Source organism: Zonotrichia albicollis, chromosome 10, assembly GCF_047830755.1.
Source record: "Zonotrichia albicollis isolate bZonAlb1 chromosome 10, bZonAlb1.hap1, whole genome shotgun sequence".
NCBI lineage: Eukaryota > Metazoa > Chordata > Aves > Passeriformes > Passerellidae > Zonotrichia > Zonotrichia albicollis.
The window spans coordinates 34,258,826-34,277,610 of NC_133828.1; the positions used below are offsets into that span (position 1 = coordinate 34,258,826).

At 46.4% G+C, this 18,785-nt stretch overlaps 1 protein-coding gene across 7 annotated transcripts in view; it reads left to right on the forward strand.

The window, feature by feature from the left end:
- The first annotated feature begins 7,391 nt into the window (after positions 1 to 7,391).
- Positions 7,392 to 18,785, forward strand: part of MRAS (muscle RAS oncogene homolog) — a 38,447-nt gene continuing 27,053 nt past the window's right edge. For 2 of the 7 annotated variants that reach the window (XM_074548754.1, XM_014265764.3), the window contains exons 1-2: positions 7,591 to 7,754; positions 7,988 to 8,176. The gene's annotated coding sequence lies outside the window, so the exon portion shown is untranslated. Of the gene's footprint in view, positions 7,553 to 7,590; positions 7,842 to 7,987; positions 8,177 to 18,785 lie in introns of those variants that run through there. The other 5 variants (XM_026792268.2, XM_014265763.3, XM_074548752.1 and 2 more) reach the window with 4 other exon arrangements.

The window sequence follows — 18,785 nt, forward strand, 5'->3', positions numbered from 1 at the left end:
AGAGTCTATCTGAAATGTTTTTCCACAAAAATCATAGAAGGGTTTACATGGGAAGAGCTCTCTAAGATCATCAAGTCCAGTCATTAACCCAACACTGCCAAGGCCACCACTAAACCATGTTCCTAAGTGCCACCTCTAAACCTCTGTTAAACACTTCCAGGGCTGATGACTCCATCACTTCGTGGGCAGTCTGACCAAGGCCTGACCACCCTAACAGTGAATAATTTTTTTCTAACAAACATCCAATCTTAACCTTCCTTGGTACATTGAGGGCATTTTCTCCCATCCTGTCCCTGGCTGCCTGGGAGAACAGACTGACCCTCCCCTGGATACAAGCTCTCTTCAGGGAGTTATACAGAGCAATAAGGTCACCCCTGAGCCTCCTTTTCTCCAGGCTAAACACCCCCAGCTCCCTCAAATGCTTCTCATAGGATTTGTGCTTCAGACCTTTCACCAGCTCCCACGGTGATTGTAGTCTTTGGGCCAGTAGCATCAAGATTTTATTTAATGTGGTTGTTCTTTCCACATAAAAATGTCTTTCAGAAATCAGAGAACTGCCTCCCTTGCAGGAGACATCCAAGGTGGATTCAGAGTGTGCATCACTTCTAGCTGTAACTACAGGGATTTCCCATAAAGGATGTAGTGAGACTGGACCTTCATTCACATGCTTGGCTCAAGCTGGATTAATCTAAAGTTGGGTTCTGGATTTAAACCTTTTTCCAATGTAAGGAGTTTGAGCTTGAAGGACTTTGAAGAGTATTAGGTTTTGCTCTTGGCAATATTGAGCAGGATGTGTCCTGCCTTCCTGAGTATGTTCTCTGGGCTTGCAGGGTGGTAACTGATGTGCCTAGGGCTGAGGTTTGGCTTTCCACCTCCAGGTCAATTCCCATCTTCTCACCTGTCTGCTCCCTCAACTACAAGCTGATAAAGTGAGTTTCATGTGAAGAGCATGGAGGCTGAGATACAGCAGGGAGATCCAAAATGTAACCTGAATGCCATTCAAAGGGTTATAAACATATAATTTATAAATAAAAATCACTGTCATTCAGAGAGCTGTAAGTATTTCCTTGAGCCACCAGGTATTTCCAGATTTGGCATACAAATGTCCTGATGAATTACTTCTTGCCAAAGGTAGGTTTTAGTGCCCTTTGTGTGGTTCAATACCATGTATTTTTTTCTCTGCTGTGCTCTTGCCCAGAATGCCAATGTTTTAGAGCAGCACTATCAGCCTCATTCCAGGGATACTCAGCCTGCAATGAATGCATTGATTCATAGCTTATTTTCAAAGCCAGCAGGAATTGCTATGCTGATCTGCTCTGACCTCAAGCATTCAGTGGGCACAGGAGTATTTATAGCTCTGTTTACAGCACTCTGCTCTGTATACAAGGGAGCAGGGACAAGAGCAGGTTCCCTGTCCCAGTGTAGGTTTGACAGCCACTACAAGTTCAACTGCTTTATTAAGGTATTGCCCTCAGTAACCGGCAGGGCAGATTAGAGAGAGCAATTCCAGAGCACGTGGGCAGGGAGTCACCCACACACAGCACTTGTGCATACAGTTATGGTCTGCCTGCAGCACAAGCAGAAATAAGCTCCAGGTGCAAGGACAGAGATCTGGGAAATCCTGGGCTTGTCTTTCTCAGTCTCCTTGCTAAGCCTGTCTTGTGTCTTCTCTTGGGGGATCCCCTGTCCTATGTTTTAACCATAGGGAAGCAGCCCAAAAGATGCATAAGATCACTGGATGACTGAAATGAGCTTAGGAATAAAAAATAACTTGTAGGGAGGTTCTAGAGAGCAGCAGGACAGAGCCACGACCAATTGCAGATGTTTCAGCTCTCCGAGTACAACATGTCTCAGACACTTATATGTGTGTTCCCTGCTTTGTACTTGGAGTCACGGGCCAGGACACAGTGTGTTCCAGAGCACACCATGCTGCTGCGTTTCAGATGTGGTGATGAACAGACCTGCCCCAAGCTCAAGCAGTCCCAGAAGGTAAACGCACTTCTATGTGTGTAACTGAGACCATTAAAGTGGAAACTGCTGAAAGTTACCTCACTTTCCACTTGCCATGCCCTGTCTTCATGCCTTGCAGCAAACGGCCAGTCTGCATGACCATTTGTCTTTCCCCTGAGCTTAACTCTGTTCCTGAGCTCCTGATGTGTGGTGAATGTCCAGCCAGAAACCTGAGCAACAACCAAATCTATTCATTAGACAGATTAGCTAGTTTTTCTTCCTGTTCAAGGTCAGATTTCTGCAGGTTAATGCCCTGGAACTGCCAGTGCAACATAGGACACCCGTATCACTTTTCTCCCAGTAAAATGGAATTTACTACATTCCTTAGAACATTATTTTCATAGCTCAATTTTGCTAGAGTTATGATTGACATGTGTCCAGTCAAATTCTCCTGAGAGCCTGCCTTTTTCACCAAACTGTATTTGTGAGTGAACACATAATTGTCCAACATTGTACAACCCTCGGATGAAATCCCCAAGAGGAAAAGTAATTGCTTTTTTACATGCACAAAAGTAAAATCAGCTGGAGCTAATGCTCTGATAGTTAAGAGAAGCAGTTATTAATATCTCTGCATGGAGGCAGCACAGCCACCAAGGCCTTGCTACTGTGAATCTCACAGTCTTGCTCTTGGGCAAAGTATATGCAGTCATCTCTAATCTGTTCCATCTCTCCCCAAGCAGCTCACCCAGCACCGCGAACAAATTGCCTGCAAATGTCGTCATCGGGCTTCATCTGGCACTATTTCTTCTTCTGTCTGGGTCACTGATTTCCTCATCTCCTCTGCCTTGAAACTCACATTAATTTGTGGCTCTCTGGTACTGAAGCAGCTGCGCTGTGCCTTTGCTGCTCAACACCAGCAGCTTTCAGCCTCTGAAGTGTCCTTCAGTGCTGCTCACATGAAGACCTCCTGAATGTGTCTCAAGTGGCCTCCCTGCCTGCCACATAACAACATGTGGTCTGCCAGCTTTTGTTTCATCACAAGAGAGCTTAGAGCTCTTCTGCTTTCGGAAATTGGGTAAGATTCAGTCTCCTTCCTACAATGACTCAGTGTGCTGCAGAAATTACTCCTGCCTTGTATGAGCAGCCACTGTGGATCTCTCAGAGCTGTGCCAGTCTCTGCTAGCCACCAGCTGCCTTCTGGAGAGCAGAGCAAAGACCTGGGGCTGCTCCACGCTCTGGTCTTATGATTGCTAAATATAGGCCATTGATAAATAACACAAATGCATGAAGGGCACAAAATCAACAGTTGTTGCAGGTGCTAATGCAGCCTTCTCCTCTGTTCTTTCACCCGTGTCACTGACGCCTTTCAACATCACCCTTTGCATTTTGAGTAGGTATTGTAGCTTTGCACAGCTATTTCCAAGGACCTAATCTGGCCAGCAGAAACTTTCCTTGTGTTTTATTAGGAGTAATAAAAGTCTCACCTTTCCTCAACACTTGTAAACTGAGTGCCTCTGACACGGAAGTAAGTACAAGATGTGAAGCCCTTACTCCTAAATTAATGGTGATCTTAATGGGAATGATTCTATTCAAAGGAAGTGTCAGATAAAATAAGTCTATTTCCTTAGGGAAGTGTGTTCTTTTATAAAGCTCTGCCAATCCTTGCTTTTTTGGAAACCAAATTGGCAGTCTCTTTGTTTCACAGCCAAATTCCTGATCCTAGGCCTGGAGAATGTCTGGAAAAACATTTCTAGAGAATCCCCTGTTATAAATAACCTAGAGGAGGGAAGTATCCTTTGTATCCTTCCTAGAACAAAGAGCAGCAGGCTGTAAAAGGGCATGGAGAAAGGGCTGATCTCTCGTAGTAGAGAAAAAAAATCTTGATTTTGAGGCTGATGTTTGCAGCATGTGCTCAGGATGAGTCACATGAAAGGCAAATTGAGATAAGAGCAAAGACTCCTGAAAGAAAACGGCCGATTTTAATCTCTGTATCCCAGTTTACATGGTCTTTGCTGTAGAAATAAAAGCTCTGCACCCCCCTGTAATGTCTCCTTAAAAGATGCAGCACCCCTGCAGCACCCTTGCACCAGCTCCCCTGAGCTTCCTACCTGTGCCCTCACTGTATATTCTCTAAGCCTCTCAGGAGGTTTGTTCTTTGTGACCCATTTATAGAGGGTGCTCATGGTCAGCCTGTCCCAGCCCTCCTGCAGCTGTCACAGCCACTCCATGTCCCATGTCCAGCCATGCTGACTCTGAGGAAGTCACATGAGAAATTCTATCAGTTGATGTAGTTTATGTAGTTGCATGGGAATATCACTAGATGTCCTCTACTGCTAAGCAGCTTCACCATGGTCTGTGCCAAGCACCAGGGAAATCTGGTGAAATCAATCTCAGTTGTTATGGCTTCATTGTTCCTGGTCCATAGAAGCAGAGCAATATTGTTCATCCATAGCCTGAAGGTCTGATCTGCTTTCTCTGACCAACTGGACCCACAGTGGCAGCAAAGCTACTGCATTGGCTTCATGCAGGTTTGGAGTCAACTGGCAGTGTAGGAACACTTCAACGTTTTCCTTTGCAGCTCATTTGAGATTGTGCCATCTGACAGAGCTCAGGCTGTGGTCTCTGTGCTCTTCTCCAAACTCAACACCAAGGGTCAAGCCCACAGGGCTCTGCTCTGATACAATCTGGTGCAGGATGGTGCTTTTCCCCGCAAGGTGCAGGCAGGTACAGTTCCCTGCTCCAGTACAACCTGCCTGTCCTCCAGACAGTGATGCCAGCAGCACCTTGGGTTAGTTCTTGGGAGGGCCACTGCATCCCCTCAAACCCCATCTCCATCCCCTGACTTCCCTGAAGTGACCTCTTATCCCTGGCTATATGGCACCAGCAGGAACTTGTACTGACAAAAATCTTATGCATTGCACTGTTCCTGAAAGGAAAACTTTTTTCCTTTTTTTCTTTTTATTTTTTCTTTTTTTTAATTTATTTTGTGCAAATAGTCTCTGTCTTGCTGTGGTGCTGTGCAAAGCCTTATGTTTGCAACCTCCTGCTGCAGAGCCTGGGCAAGGGAAGTGTCCCCAGCAGCCCAAAAGGCAGCTGCCAACAAAACAAGCTAAGAGGCTCATGCTGCCCTAACCCACTCAGCTTTAATATGGGATAATTCAGCCACATTCATCTAGACCTAATAGTGAAATACTATGCTACATACATAATGCATCCTCTGATTTAGCGAGAGCTCGCCTGAAGTATAATCTGACTTGAGGAGTTCAGAGGTTGCATGGTCACTTTAATCTAGTCACTGAAGCTGAAACAGACTGGAAATGTCATGTGCTGAAATCTGTATGGGGGAAACGTTGGCTGAAATTTTAAGGCACTCTTTTCTTTTAGCTTTCTATTTCGTTCCAAGGTTTGAAGTGTCACCCATCCTGCACTCACATCCCCCCAGGGAGGGCTGGTAAAGGGGAGGCTCTTGATGCCACTGCCTCTGCTGTCAAACTGAACATGATGCTTTGTTTGAGGGCTCCTTGGGGTGACTCAGCAGGATACAAAAATGCACTTTAAAAGGAGTTGTATTTTATAAGCGCTCAACCACAGCAGCAATTCCCCTTTAGCAATGTTGTTAACTAATACGCACTACAAGAAATTAAATGCTGCTCCAGATACTGGATGGAATTGAAAGATGACTTTTTGCTTTCCTCCATCCATAATTTTAGTATTTCTTATGGTAGGAAGGCTACTGAGAGCTGAGCAACAACCTGACATACAGATACCTGACATACAGGAGCCAGGCCACAGGCTTTTCCTGTCAGGTGTTACTGACTTTAGTATGAAATGCATCAGAGATTTTCAGATTTAGGTGTCTGAATATTTGGCTTGGTTGGCAAATGCAGCTATCTCCACAGAAGTAAAAATGTGCAGCTCTGAAGGGTGATTTGTTTAAGATGCCCAAATAGAAAGCTGGATGCTCTGATTTAAAGATCTAAACCTGAAGTCTTTGGCAGTCCCAGGACTGCTGTGTCCCCAGCATTTAGTGACAGCATTTCCACACTTCTGAGGGTGTATAAATGGCCTGCTGTGTGCAGCTTTGCCAGTTCTGCCCACCCTGGTGGCAAGATGTGCTGATAGCAAAAACCAGATTCCTCGTAGCCAGTCACCTCCATCACTGCTCTGGGATGATGAGGAGACTGTTTTGTCCTAGAGGGAAAATTTGTAACTAACAGAGAAGCTGTTTCACATCAAATTCAGGTGTAAACATGTGACTCCTTTTGACGAATGCAAATCTTACAAACCCAGCTGTCAATTCATGTGAACAAAACAAATCTGTCCCATGGTTTGGCTCAGGAACCTGTGGGGTTCTCCTGATCTGCTCCCTCTCACCTCTTCCGTGCTGCTGGACCAATGCAGGTTTTGAGGCAGATACTCACATATCTTGTTTGTAAAATGGCAGTACACTTCTCTCTGCTTCTTACAGGTGTGGAAAGAGAGCAAGGAGGCTGTCTTGTTCTGTGCATGCCACAGTGCTGTGCCAGACTCCTTGGGTAGATCTTTCTGGGGACTACTGGAGTGTACAGAATGCTAATTTAGCACAGGAGGAGAGCTGGGATTGTTCACTTGGGTTTAAGAAACATTTTGAGTTCCTGTACCTCTGCTTTGCGCACCACCAGGGAGGTAAGCCCTGACCTAGCATGGTTAATCTGCAGGTGACTAAATGTACCCTCTGAGATGCTGTGGGCACTCAGTCTGTACCTGAGCACCACCCAGGGTTGTGCCCAAGGTGCTCCTGTGGTAGGACACATCCTTCCTGCCATGGATTGTTCTCACACAGCCATCCCTAGCATCCTCTGTGAGGGCAGCATGTGTCACTAAGTGTGTGTAGGAGCGGGAGCAGAGCTTTTGCTGGTGTCAGGTGCAAGGTCTGAGGTGGCAAGGGAGCCCACAGGTGACATGGGAAGTGCTGCTTTGGTTCTGCCTCCCAGTGTCAGTCAAGGGCACAAATGAGAGGTAAGAAAAGTAACCACTGCCTATGTGTCCCCCGAGTGCTATATAGGATGAGCTCTGGTGTATTAAACACGAATTCTCTTATTGGGATTAAAGTCGATGAAGCTTCTTCGTATTAAGTATGAATATATCAACAGATATATTTATATGGGGGAGAGGGAGAAGGGGAGTTGTGTGCGCACAGTAGCTGGTTCTCAAAGGCTTGGTGTGTGCCGTGTTCATGCGGCTGAACTGCGCTTGTGGCAGTCCGTGCCCTCCGGCTGCTGCCCCGTCCGTCAGACAGAACCGGCTCTTTACTCTCCCCCTCCTCCTCCTTCGCTGGCGGCTGCACAAACCCGGCGGCCGGAGGGTCGGTCCGCTCCCCTTCAGCCACAGCCCCGTGGGGCCCGGGTGCCGGGCGGGGAGAGCGGCCCGAGCGGTTTAAGGTGCCGCCGCCGCTGCCGCCCCGCTCCGCTCCACCTTAACGCGCGGCGGCGGCGGACGGGCCCATTGCCGCGCCGGGGGTCGGCGGGCGCGGGCCCGGGCCCCCGGGAGCCGCGCCGCCGCCGCGCCCGCCGGACAGCGACCCCCACGCGCGGCCCGAGCGGCCATCGCGGCCGAGCCGCAGGTGACGGCGGGTCCCCGCTCCGCCGCGAATCCCCCTCGGCGGCGCCCGGCCCGGCCCCCGGCGGCGGGGCCGGGCTATTTATAGCAGCCGCCGCGGCGATATAAGGGATGGCGGGCGCGGGCTGCGCGGCCGCGGCCGCCTGGGCCAGAGCGCTGCCGGGCCGCCTCAGGGCGGGCGCTGAGGGCGCGGCCCCGCAGCCCGGGTGAGCGGGCGGGGAGTGGGCTCGGAGCGGCGCCGCTCCGTTCTGTGAGCGGGGCGGGGGGACACGGCCAAACAAACAATAACCCGGGTGCGTTCTGCCCGTCCTCCGCGGGACAGCGCCGCGCACTTTCGGCGCTCCACGCGTGACAAGCCCGCGGGAGGGGCGGGACCGCCGTGACACCCGGCGGTAACCGCGGCGGGGCTTCCCCCTCTGCCTCTTTCCTCTCCCCACAGCGATTCCTGCTGAAATGCGGCGCCCCACGCTGGCATGAGCCCCGCCGTCGGGAGCAGCGCGCCCCGGGCACCGCCGCTTTCCCTGGCCGCAGCTCGGTGTCGGGAGCAAAGCGCTGTCGCCGACTGTCACCGCGGAGCCGCCGCTGGCGGCAGCGCCGGACGCCGGGCGAGGGACGGACGGTACGGACGGTACGGGGGAGCTCCGTGCGGCGGGCGGGCTGCGGGGGGCTCGGGGTCCCTGCCCCCTGAGAGCCGGGGAAAGGGAATGTATGGTGCTATGATTGGAGCGCCGTGTGGTCCGTGCCTGCTCCAGGGCGAGCGCTGGGGAGAGGGCTCGCTCTGAGTTACGCGGTGTAATGGAAGATCTTTGTAAGTAAGCTTGTGTCAGGGGTTGTTCCCGCCGCCACAGATTCAGAGTCACGATATTTTTTTACTTTCCTACCCCGGGTGTGTTTGGATGTGATCTGGGTATGCCGAGGATTCTTATCTTGCATTAAAATTGCTCTTGGATCACTGAGTACTTTGAATAACCTTCCATAACTTTTAGATTGATAGAGATGCTATCTTCAATTACAGAGAAAGGAGGAGGTACGGGTTTGGATTTGGTTAGTTTTGGTTTTTTGGTTTGGTTTTTTTTTCCTGGTTTTACTTTACTTTTACTTTGCTGTTATACTTTCTGCTGTAAGAAAACAAACTGAACCACAGATAGGACAAGGATTTTTAAGACCTTGTGATTGGGATTGCTGAGGATTAGAAAGAAAATTTGTAGGTTTTTTGTTTGTTTATTTACTTTAATCAATGGCTCAAGAGCCCTAGAAACAACGTATGAAGAAGCTCTGCTTCCTAGACAGAGAGAAACTTAAGCTAAAGCCACGCTGGCTGCAAGCTGAGGAGCAAGTTAAGTGTTAGACCTCGAGTGGATCACTCTCAAGCATCCTGCGCTCCTCTGCTCCAGTGACTCTCCTTGTCGTGCAACAAATTGGGAATTCACACCAGCAGGTCCGAGTGCAGACAGGGCTTTTCTTGGAAGAGCAAAGCTCACAGGAGAGCCTTGACCCCGGCGTCAGGCTTTCTCCCAGCACAGGGAACTGCAGCCCTTCAGCACTGTCAGCTGGCACTGATCTCCAGTAATGCCATGGAAATACAAAAATCTAAGCCACCAAGTTCTCAGGTAGCTTAAATCATCTAAATTCAGATTTTGTCAGCAGGCTTAAAAGGATGCTGTTGGCTGGAAATGTTTATGTACATCTTACCTGGAAACTGTTGTTCATACAAGAGTTGATATTAAGAAATGTGAATCAACTTTATAGTTGGATCAGCTATAGATGTGCTGTCTAAGGTTTCACTCTGAAATAACCTGGTTAGCTCAGGTTCTTTTTTGCATAAGAGAGATGCATTTCAAATGCCTAAAACTGTTACTTTTCTTTATGAAAGGTACTTGTATCTTGCTCTGAATCTGTTAAAATGGATTTGCAAAAACGGGGTCTGTTAATTTAAGAAAGGCTAGGAGAAAGATAAGAGAAAGAACAAGGGGTGTGGCAAGGAAATTGCGTGAAGTAACAGCTTTAAAGAAAAACTCTCTGTAGCAGAGCCTCAGACTGCCTAAGAGAGGTAAGATTTCTTTCTGGATATTTGAGCTGAAAATACCAAGCTGACAGTATCTCCTTAAAAATAATAATGTATGTAGAAAATATATATGAATAGCTTCATATTGTAGTTCTGCATCAATTTGTCTTTCTTTGGTTTTGCTCCTCCATTCCAGGAGATATCCAATATGATAAGAGTGTATACCCAGATTGCAGAGGGCCAAACACCCCACTAACACCACTCCTGAACCAGAGCAGCTGGGTCAGAGCTGGCCCAGCACCTCTTTTCAGAAATTATCTGAGAGGCAGTTCTATTTATTGAAGTTTTTGGTGGGTATTTTCACAAGCTCCAAATTTTTTGCAGAGAATGCTGAGAATTGCAGAAACTAAACTTGCCTTCTTTGGGGGGAACTTCTTGGTATGTGTTGCATTGGATGTTCTTTTCTTAACCTGGGACTGAGGCTAACACTAGGGAGGAATAGCATTGTATCAGAAGGTGATTAGAGAAGACTTTCTTCCTTCTCACTACCCTTTTTTTTTTGGGACCTGGTGGAAAAATGGCATTTGGGGAATGAGAGGAGGAGGATGAGTCCTTCACTGAGCTGGTGTTGTAATTGACAAAGGCAATGTAAGGCAGGTGGATATAGGAAAAATAAGTGTGATGATTCATTATTGTTGTCATTGTGCTGGGTTTCTTACACTCCTCTTTAACTGCAGCGTCCTGTACCCAAGTCCTCTCTGGCCCATTAGCTGCTCCATGTGCTCCTAGTGATGTTTCTGGGCTGACAACATTTGAGCAGGTGCTCCACTCCCTTCTCTTAATTCTAGAAGACTCCTTGAGGAAAACTGTTAAGCTTTATTCAATTCTGCCCTTTCATTTTTATCTTCCTTCCTTGGGTGTGAAGTCCTTTTGGTAGCTGGATTCAAGCCAAGAGCTTCTACCCACAGCTGCCAAGCCTGGCATCCCTACTGGCTCCAGGTGAGTCAGTTCATTAGGATGAATCAGTATGCCCTGTAAAAGTTTTAGGCTCCAGACTTCAGCTTGGCCACTCTTAATAATTTGGTTTTGCCTGGTTTATTTGTTTGTCACTGTGTCAGCTAAGCTGTCACTTCTGATGGCTCCTTGCTTCAGACTTGCTCAGCCTTTGGAGCCATGCAGGGCCTTCAGCCAGTGTCCCTACACTTTGCGGAGCTGCTTTTGCCTCAGCATTGTAACTCCTCCATGACCACTCATCCCTTTACCTCTCTTATGTGCACAGTTAGGGGGGATTGCACCTCAGCATAGAAATGGGCAGCTCTCAATGCAGGGAGTACTTCGGGACTCTGGAGGTGGAGAATATTGACATGAACCCACAGGAATGAAGAGGGGTCTGTTTTTGCATGGTGGAGGTGTTTGCATAAGCTTTTACTGTCATAAATAAGTCGATTGGGATTCAGGGGACACATTCAATGTGAAAAATAGGTATTAGCTTTCCAGCTTCCAAGGTAGGGCTGAGGAAGAGAATGGTGTTAAAAGATATGGAAATGTGCCTTGAAAGTAACCTTGCAAAGATGGATGACATTATTTTTGTTGTATGAAGCACCCAAATTTAATGAGGTATAAAGCAGAAGGCTTGGGAGGATTTGGTCCAAGTGAAAACAGAATGAGTGTGGGACTGGCAGATGGGAGGAACATGAGCCCACTCCTTGGTGGAGCTGTTGCTTCTTTCTCCTCTTGTTGCTTACAGGGGTGCTTGAAAGAAGATGCTTACTGGGGAGGGAAGAATAGCCTTCCTGTTCTACTTGAATGTCACTGGCTGTATTTTGCTCTGCGGGGAAACAAAGTTCCAGTGCTCCAGTGGGTCACATCCTGAGTGTCTGTATCCAAAGTAAATCTAGAGCAACACTGTCCACTTCAAAAATATCTGCAATAAGCCAAGACTAGCTCTTTCTGAACAGAGAGGATAAATGAGCAGCTGTAACTTCAGATGCTGAATTTTTTGGCATACTTGTTTTTTTAGAGATTTATGGCTCTTTTATTCTCTGTTTGAGAATGTAGTGGAGCAATTGCTGATCTGTGTATGTGTGAGAAAATGTCAGTGGAGGAGTAATATATATGGAAATCTTGCATAGAGATAGAACAAGCAGCCAGTTTGCCATTCATTAGGAAATGAAATAATTGTGCAGAAATATGTCTCCTGAAATAACAATTGAGGGAAGGGGTAGAGACAGGGTTGGGGGAGGTTAACAATATTTTTGAGTAATTTTCTCTACTTAGAGTACTCGTTACTGACCTCTCCTGCAATTTTACTGCTTCAGACACTGCTTTTCCAGTGAGTGGTGCTTTGTGCTGCACAGGCACAAAGGTTCCACCTGAGACACCAGCCCAATTCCTGGAGCTAGGTGAAGGGATGGGAAACTGCCCCCAAGTACTTTCTCTGTCACAACTTGGCCAAAGGTAGGTAGGCTAAGCTCAGCAACTCTTACAGGTACCAATGAACCTGCCTTTCACTAAGTCCAGTTTTCTTTCTAAAATGGGGAAGTAGAAGTTATTTCTTTGTGGGTGTGTTGGGAGCATAAATATAGCTGAGATACTTCAGAAGGCATCTAAGTATCTGAGACTGTCTTGGATGGGATTCCCCTTCCTGCTACTTCTCTTCTGGCCAGAACTGACCAGCAGAAATGTTCAGTGCTTGTACAATTTACATATTAATTTTTGGCTATATTTGTTAACCTTGGAATTTGTTTGACATTGATGGGCTCAAGAGTAAAATCTTTAAATAATTTCTTGTACTTTCTTCTACTGTAGAGCAGCTTAAAAAGTTCCTGGCACTCTTTCACCTTTTCCCAAATAACACAGTGCCTACCTTGCCTTCTCTTTGAGAAAGTCTGCCTCTGCAAAGAATGTTGTACCAAATATATAACTTTATGCAAGGTGGTAAAAATGGTTTATTCTTTCTTCATCCCAGCTCTTGACTGCATCTGCCTAGTCCTTGGTCTAGAGATAAATGTCACTGAGGACTGCCTGGGGACTATTTTGCATCTGAATGGTGACTTGTAATGATTCAGGTAATGGGCCAGACCACTGTTTTTTGTAATGACTGGTGCTAGTCCACTGAGGTCCAAACAGCTGCTCCAAGTTTCTATCATCTCCAGTGAAAACAAGTACAACAGCATCAGCTTGCAGCCAGTTTACAGTAAACCTGCTCCCTGGGCTGTGGGTTAACCTCCTTAAATATCCCTGTGGTCAGGTCTGTTACTCTTGTATGTGAAAATAAGTCTTGGTGTGCTTTCTGATTTACTGAAGTGTAAATAAACCAAGAAGGTCTTTCAGGCTCTCTCATCAGCATATATTAGTAACGCTCATCAGCTCTTGACTGGAACTTTGATGGCATAATTACTCTGAAAGGGTAACATATTCAAAACTACCTGTGTGACTTTGGGAGTTAGATTCCTCAGAGTCTTAGTCATTATTTTAAAAAGCAATTAGCTTTTTAAGCTACACACACTCCTGGAAGTTTTAAGCAAAGGCTTCTGTTTATCTTGTCTTTAAAATGACAGTTTCTAGGATGAGAGTGGTGGCTCTTCCACTCCACTTATTTCAGATATTAAATAAGAGTGTTGGAGAGACAATTAGAAAAATATTGTGGTAAATAAATTCTCATGGGTAATCTTACTAGAGAGGTCCAAGAGGTAAAAGTGTACTTTTCAGTCACCTGACAGGAGGATGGATATGGGCATGCATTTTCAGCTATGCCTTTAGGACAGCTGAGAGGATGAATGATGTCTCAGCTGTTGTTGTAGACAGAGCAAAGCATGTATTTCTCTAGCCAGGATTTGGTGCACTTAACTCAAACAGCTTGTGACTAGAGCAGTTCAAGCACTGGGGCAAACATGGTTATCAGCAGAAGCAGATAAACTAAGAAAACAGTCATGCATACTCTAATGTTTGTGTAGGTAAGATTTTAATTTGCTATCAGTCCTAGGGTTCTTTATGAGCAGTGATGGATTAGTCTTGATACTTGTGCAAGTTTTAAAGCATTCCTGTAACACTTGTAATGCAAAATCTATTTGTTTTGTAGCATACCTGTGAGATAGGGACCTGCTATTTATCTCATTTGTACAGCTAGGGAACTGAAGTATTCAGTAAAGCTAAACACAGCATGAGGGATTGATCACTCAAGAAAGTCTGCAGCAGGACAGGCAGGAGGGTGCTCAGTCTTGATTCTCATGAAAATCAACAAGCTCTGGTCCATGCTTTTCCCATCTGATTCTTCCTTGGTGCTTCTGATGCAGCTTGTGGCATTTGCTTGATTAGGCAATGTGTGTTTGGCTTTTCTAAGGAAGAAAGCTCAAGCCTGGCGATGGAGGGGGGTGGTGTGTGTCTGGGGAAGGTGAGGAGTGGGGAGCATCCCCCAGCTAGAGATGCCTCCACCACCACTTCTTCAGTGAGTGGCTTCCCCAAGACGGGCACAGGCTGCTTCTCAGCTACTGAACTGTGTTCCTCTCTGGCAAATCCCTGCTCTTCCTGTACCCAGAGCGGCTCTGCTCCTCTTAATAAAGTTGATATGAGTGGCTGGGTTGATGATGGAGCTTCCTGCCCAGCTGCACATCTGCTGCCACAGTGCTGAGTCCCTGTGCTGCCTGGGTTCCCTGATGGAGCAGAGTTTCCACTGCTCCATCTCAGCCATGTGAGGGTCACCAGTGCTTGGAGTTTGGTGGAGGAACTTGTCCAAAGCTGGCAGGAGGAATTTTTTGTTATGGTTGCATGATGAACAGTAACAATGTGAGTTTTATTGCTCAGAATGTATCCACATTTATAGAATGCTATATTTAAAAAGGAGAAAAAATGAGTCATGGGGAGCTATGCTAATGCTAAGTATTTATGTCTACCTCTTGTGAGGCTGAAGGCAGTGGGAGTTGAGCAACATTCTTGTGAAGTGTCTAGAGGATTTATGGATCAAACTAAAGCCTGCTGAAGTCAGCTGTAAGTCATGCAGTGCCTTGCCTGGGGCCCATGTCATGTACTGTGTGTGGGTTACAGTGAAATATTCCTCTTGGGAAACCCGGGAGCACTCCGTGCTGCCGGCTTCCCTGGGCTCGGGCAGGAGCTTGACTTGCTCCCAGTGGTTATTACTCTGCCCCTGGGAAGTCACTCCTGGCCCACTGCCAGGGCAGGAATGTTGCTGTGCCTCCCAGGCCATGCCTGCAGCACCATAGGTATGGATACCTGTGCCCTGAGTGGGAGCAGGCAGAGCCTGGCATGTCTCAGCTTCTCCTGCACTCCCAAGGAGATGTAGTGTCACGGTCTGCTGTGGTACAAGCTGCTGGAGCTTTCCTTTCAGAGCTGGCTAGGGTCACAGGGATGCCAGGGTTCGGATGCTTTCACTTATGGCATGCCTTGACACTAATTCAGTTGGCTTCCACTTAATCATGAAGTGCAAATGTTGGAGTTTGTTTTATTTAAAAGTTCTTTAATGAAATTGCGATGAGATTGAGAGCGCCAGTGGGTTCAGCTTTCCAGGCATCGGCTTGCCAGCATGCCTCAGCTCCTGTCACAGCTATGGGAAGGACTGGGAGCAGGATTTCAGTGGTGGGTGAGCCAGCAATGGAGTATGGAGAGGGACTCTGTGAACAAACCCTGACAGTGCCATGTGTCCAAAAAATGCAGATTTGGCAACAGCAAGAGGCTCTGCAGATCCTCTGTGTAATCCACTTATTGGAAGGAGAAGGTTTTGAAGTGAGCAAAAAATAATTATTAAAGTGAAATCTTCAGCTTTATTGGACTTTTAAATTTTGTTTTCTTGTGATTTTTTTTGTTTTCTTTCATACTTTCATATCAGTATGAAAGTGAATGTGTTTAATCTTCCTTGGATATAGTTTTGAGTGGTGCACTATTGCAACCTCTTTTGTTTTCCAGTGCAAGGCATGCTCTGGTTTATGGAAACAAATACTTGTTCATCTTGCAATTATAAGAGGGGTTGAAAGGCTTTTGAATAGGGATCTGCTCTTTGCACTGCTGGAAGCTCTAAGCCTCATGGTGAGCAACAGAGGATAGGCAATAGCTGGAACAAACACCCACCCATTTCAGAATAAAAGGATGTTAATGGACATCAGTGTAGTGGGAATCACAGCCACTTTTTTCTTGAACTGGCCTTCCCACTTAAAGAGCAACTAAAACACCACTGTAGCATGCCTTCAGGTACCTGGTGACTTCAAGAAAGCATTTAAAGGATTTTTTTCCTGTAAACTTGTGATCTTGTGATACAAGTTCTTTACCAGTTGGCTGTTGAAACACTCACTCTGAAGGGGTACGAAATGACAAAAGTAACAGGATGCAGATGGAATTTAATCTCTTGGTCACATTGAGACACTATTATCGGGTCTGTCATCTGTCCTTAGCATACCCAGATAGCTCTTGAGTGGTCTGCATAGACAGCTGGCAGTTTAGTAGAGATTGTGATCTTCAGAAAATATGTAGCTGATGTCTTGTGTAATACTTGCTATGGAAGTATTGGTGTCACCAGCCTAAGTGCAGCACTTGCTGGGTGGGGAACACATGTCTATAAAGCAGGACTCTTTGGAAGATGTTATTCAATACCCAAGCACTCAATCCCAGAAAGAGACCTAAGGGCATCCACAGAGCTTGTGCTGCAGGGTGATGAACTGGGAGCAGGGAGATCACTGAAGGAATCCCTTTGGCTCAGCAGTGCTTGCTGCTGACTGCAGTTGCAGACTGAGGCTGGTTTGTGGCTGCTGGTGTTTCGTAGGGACAAGAATCCCTAACTAACCTTGGAGCAGGAGGAGACATGCCCCAGTGCTCTGGAAAAACCCTCAGCTGTTGCGAACTGTTTTTGTGCAGCAGTGCAAGGTCAAACACTGCTGTTGTAGCTCTCAGAATAGTGCATGATCTCGTTGTTAAGGTACCTCCCTGCATCTGACACAGCTGCCCTTGGACAACAAGGCAGGTATTGCCTGAGCCCACTGTGTGCACTTCACCTGAAGAGACCTTGGTGGTAGCTAAGGAAGGATCATAGCTTGGAATTCGAGCATTCAGAGGCTGTGATCAGCTGGAGGACAAGGTGGACTTGAATAAGTATTTGCGGCAGTACGTCTCTAAGAAAATATTCTGTAGCTCAAGGGCAGAGTGCTTTGAGAGAGACTTGTGTTTCTTCCACATGCTGTGGATGCTTTCAGATCTAATCTGCAAACAGGGACTATGTCAGGTATGAGGAACTGTGCAGACCATTTGCTTTTCTTGAGCTCTGGGCAGGCCCAAAGAGATACTGACTGAATGCTCTGTTGAGATGCTCTGCTGGGCATTGCTTCTTCTGTGCATCCTGCAAAACAGCTCCAGGAAGCACAAGGATGCTGACAAGCTGCTGCATCACCCTAGTCCTGTGAGCAGCAAGGGTTTTGTTACATGAGATTTACTTGTGGAGTATTAAGTCTGTTTTCAAAAGTTTTCCTTGGACCAAATGCCTGTGGAGCATGAAAAGGCTTTCATGCTAATCGGCCAAGTTAGCTAAGAGAATATGTAATTCCTTATTCTTTTTGCAATGTAGCAAGCCTGTTTAATTAGGCAACTGGGATTTGAATTATTAAATAACAGAACAGTTTCAACCTACTTTTCTGTTGGTAAAGATCTCCAGCAACCCTGTTTTTATTCCATGGATTTTTGAATTATGAGTTCCAGAAACTCTTTGAACCTCAGGAGGATGACTTACTGGATCCAGGAGGGCAGAGAAACAGGACTCTTATTTTAAGGTCTCCTGAGCACAGCAAGTTACTCTCTGTTGTTTACATACCAGCCTCACGAGAATATGGAAATAAATGCTAGGCTGTCGAAGCAAAGCAGAAAAATTGTGTTTTCGGGCATATCCTGTGTTGAAGCATCTGTTTGGTTTTGTGCAGCATAAGAATAAATCCTTCTACTGCACAAAACTCTGGGAGCACCTCTCTCTCTCTGATTTAGGGTAAAAGAGAATAGAGCAAAGTAACAGGAGCCGCAGTTCACGTAGGCTTGAGAAGACTCATGAAGATGAACTGGCATAGCTGGGAGGTGAGAAGGGACAAAGAGGAGCTGTCTCAGCCAGAGCAGTGAAGAGCTGAACTTCGGCAGTGATTGGAGGCCTGCCACCTTCAAGGCAGTGACAAAAAGGCTGAGGAAACGCCTGCTGGGGTCCATGGTTGGGGCAGACATGCCAGCAGCCCTGGGCAGGGTGTTCTCATGGGCAGCAGGAGGCAAAGGACTTGCTGACAAAGCCACTTGGACCCAAAAAACTCCTGAAATATCTCCCAGCCTCAGGCTCTCCAAGCCCTCCTGACCCCAGGCTAATGTATTCTGGCTCCTGTTTGGGACTGGTGCACTTCAAAAGCCTTGTTGAGTGGATGGGTGGGTGGAACTGGTGACCCAAAATACCATTTCCCCTTCCTAAGGCTGGGCGTATACCAAACTTGTGTCTCTGTGTGGTAAAAGAATATGAACCAAAAGTGCTGAGAGATGCAGTGGTTAAATTGAAACATGCTGTGGCAGGATGAAAGTAATCTTGTCCCTTACAAGGCCTTAATGCTTTGGGGCTTTATTTATTTTATTTTTTTCAAGTGGCTGCCATCCATGCTGTCTCTATCTGTGATTTTAATAGAGATATTTTTATATGCAGACGTGTGTCAAGATTAAATCACCTTGTGTTATATTATCACTCGCTAGGTCGATATAAAAAACCAATATCTATAGCTGTGTTTTATTTAAAATTTGAAGTCTGAATTGTCATTGAAGGTGCTGAAGTATAAGAGGATAACTCTGTGTTAGGGTCTGTGTCCCTTGCAGTGCAAAGAAGGAAGGGTCAAATCCAAATTTTTTGCTGTTTCTGTGAGTCTGGTATATAAAATATGATGCAAATCAGAGATTTACATGGATTGCTAAGACTAAGGCTAATCCATAATCTCTTTGCTTGGTGTTTAAAAATAATGGCACTGTACATGCATAGCAATGGCATATAAGATCTACCCTAAGGCTAGAGCAACATAATGCTGCATCCCACTGGTTTTCAGAGGAGACCATGGTGTCGTGACTTGGTTACAACTTTGCAGCAGGGTAGCTGTACTTCAGAGCTGTGTGATGGATGGAAATTTTAAATGGGTCTTATGGCAGAATCTAAACATTTCTTTGGAATTTCTCAGCCAAGGTCTTGAGGAGATTGAACATGTTTCCTTGCTCAGATTCTCCTGTT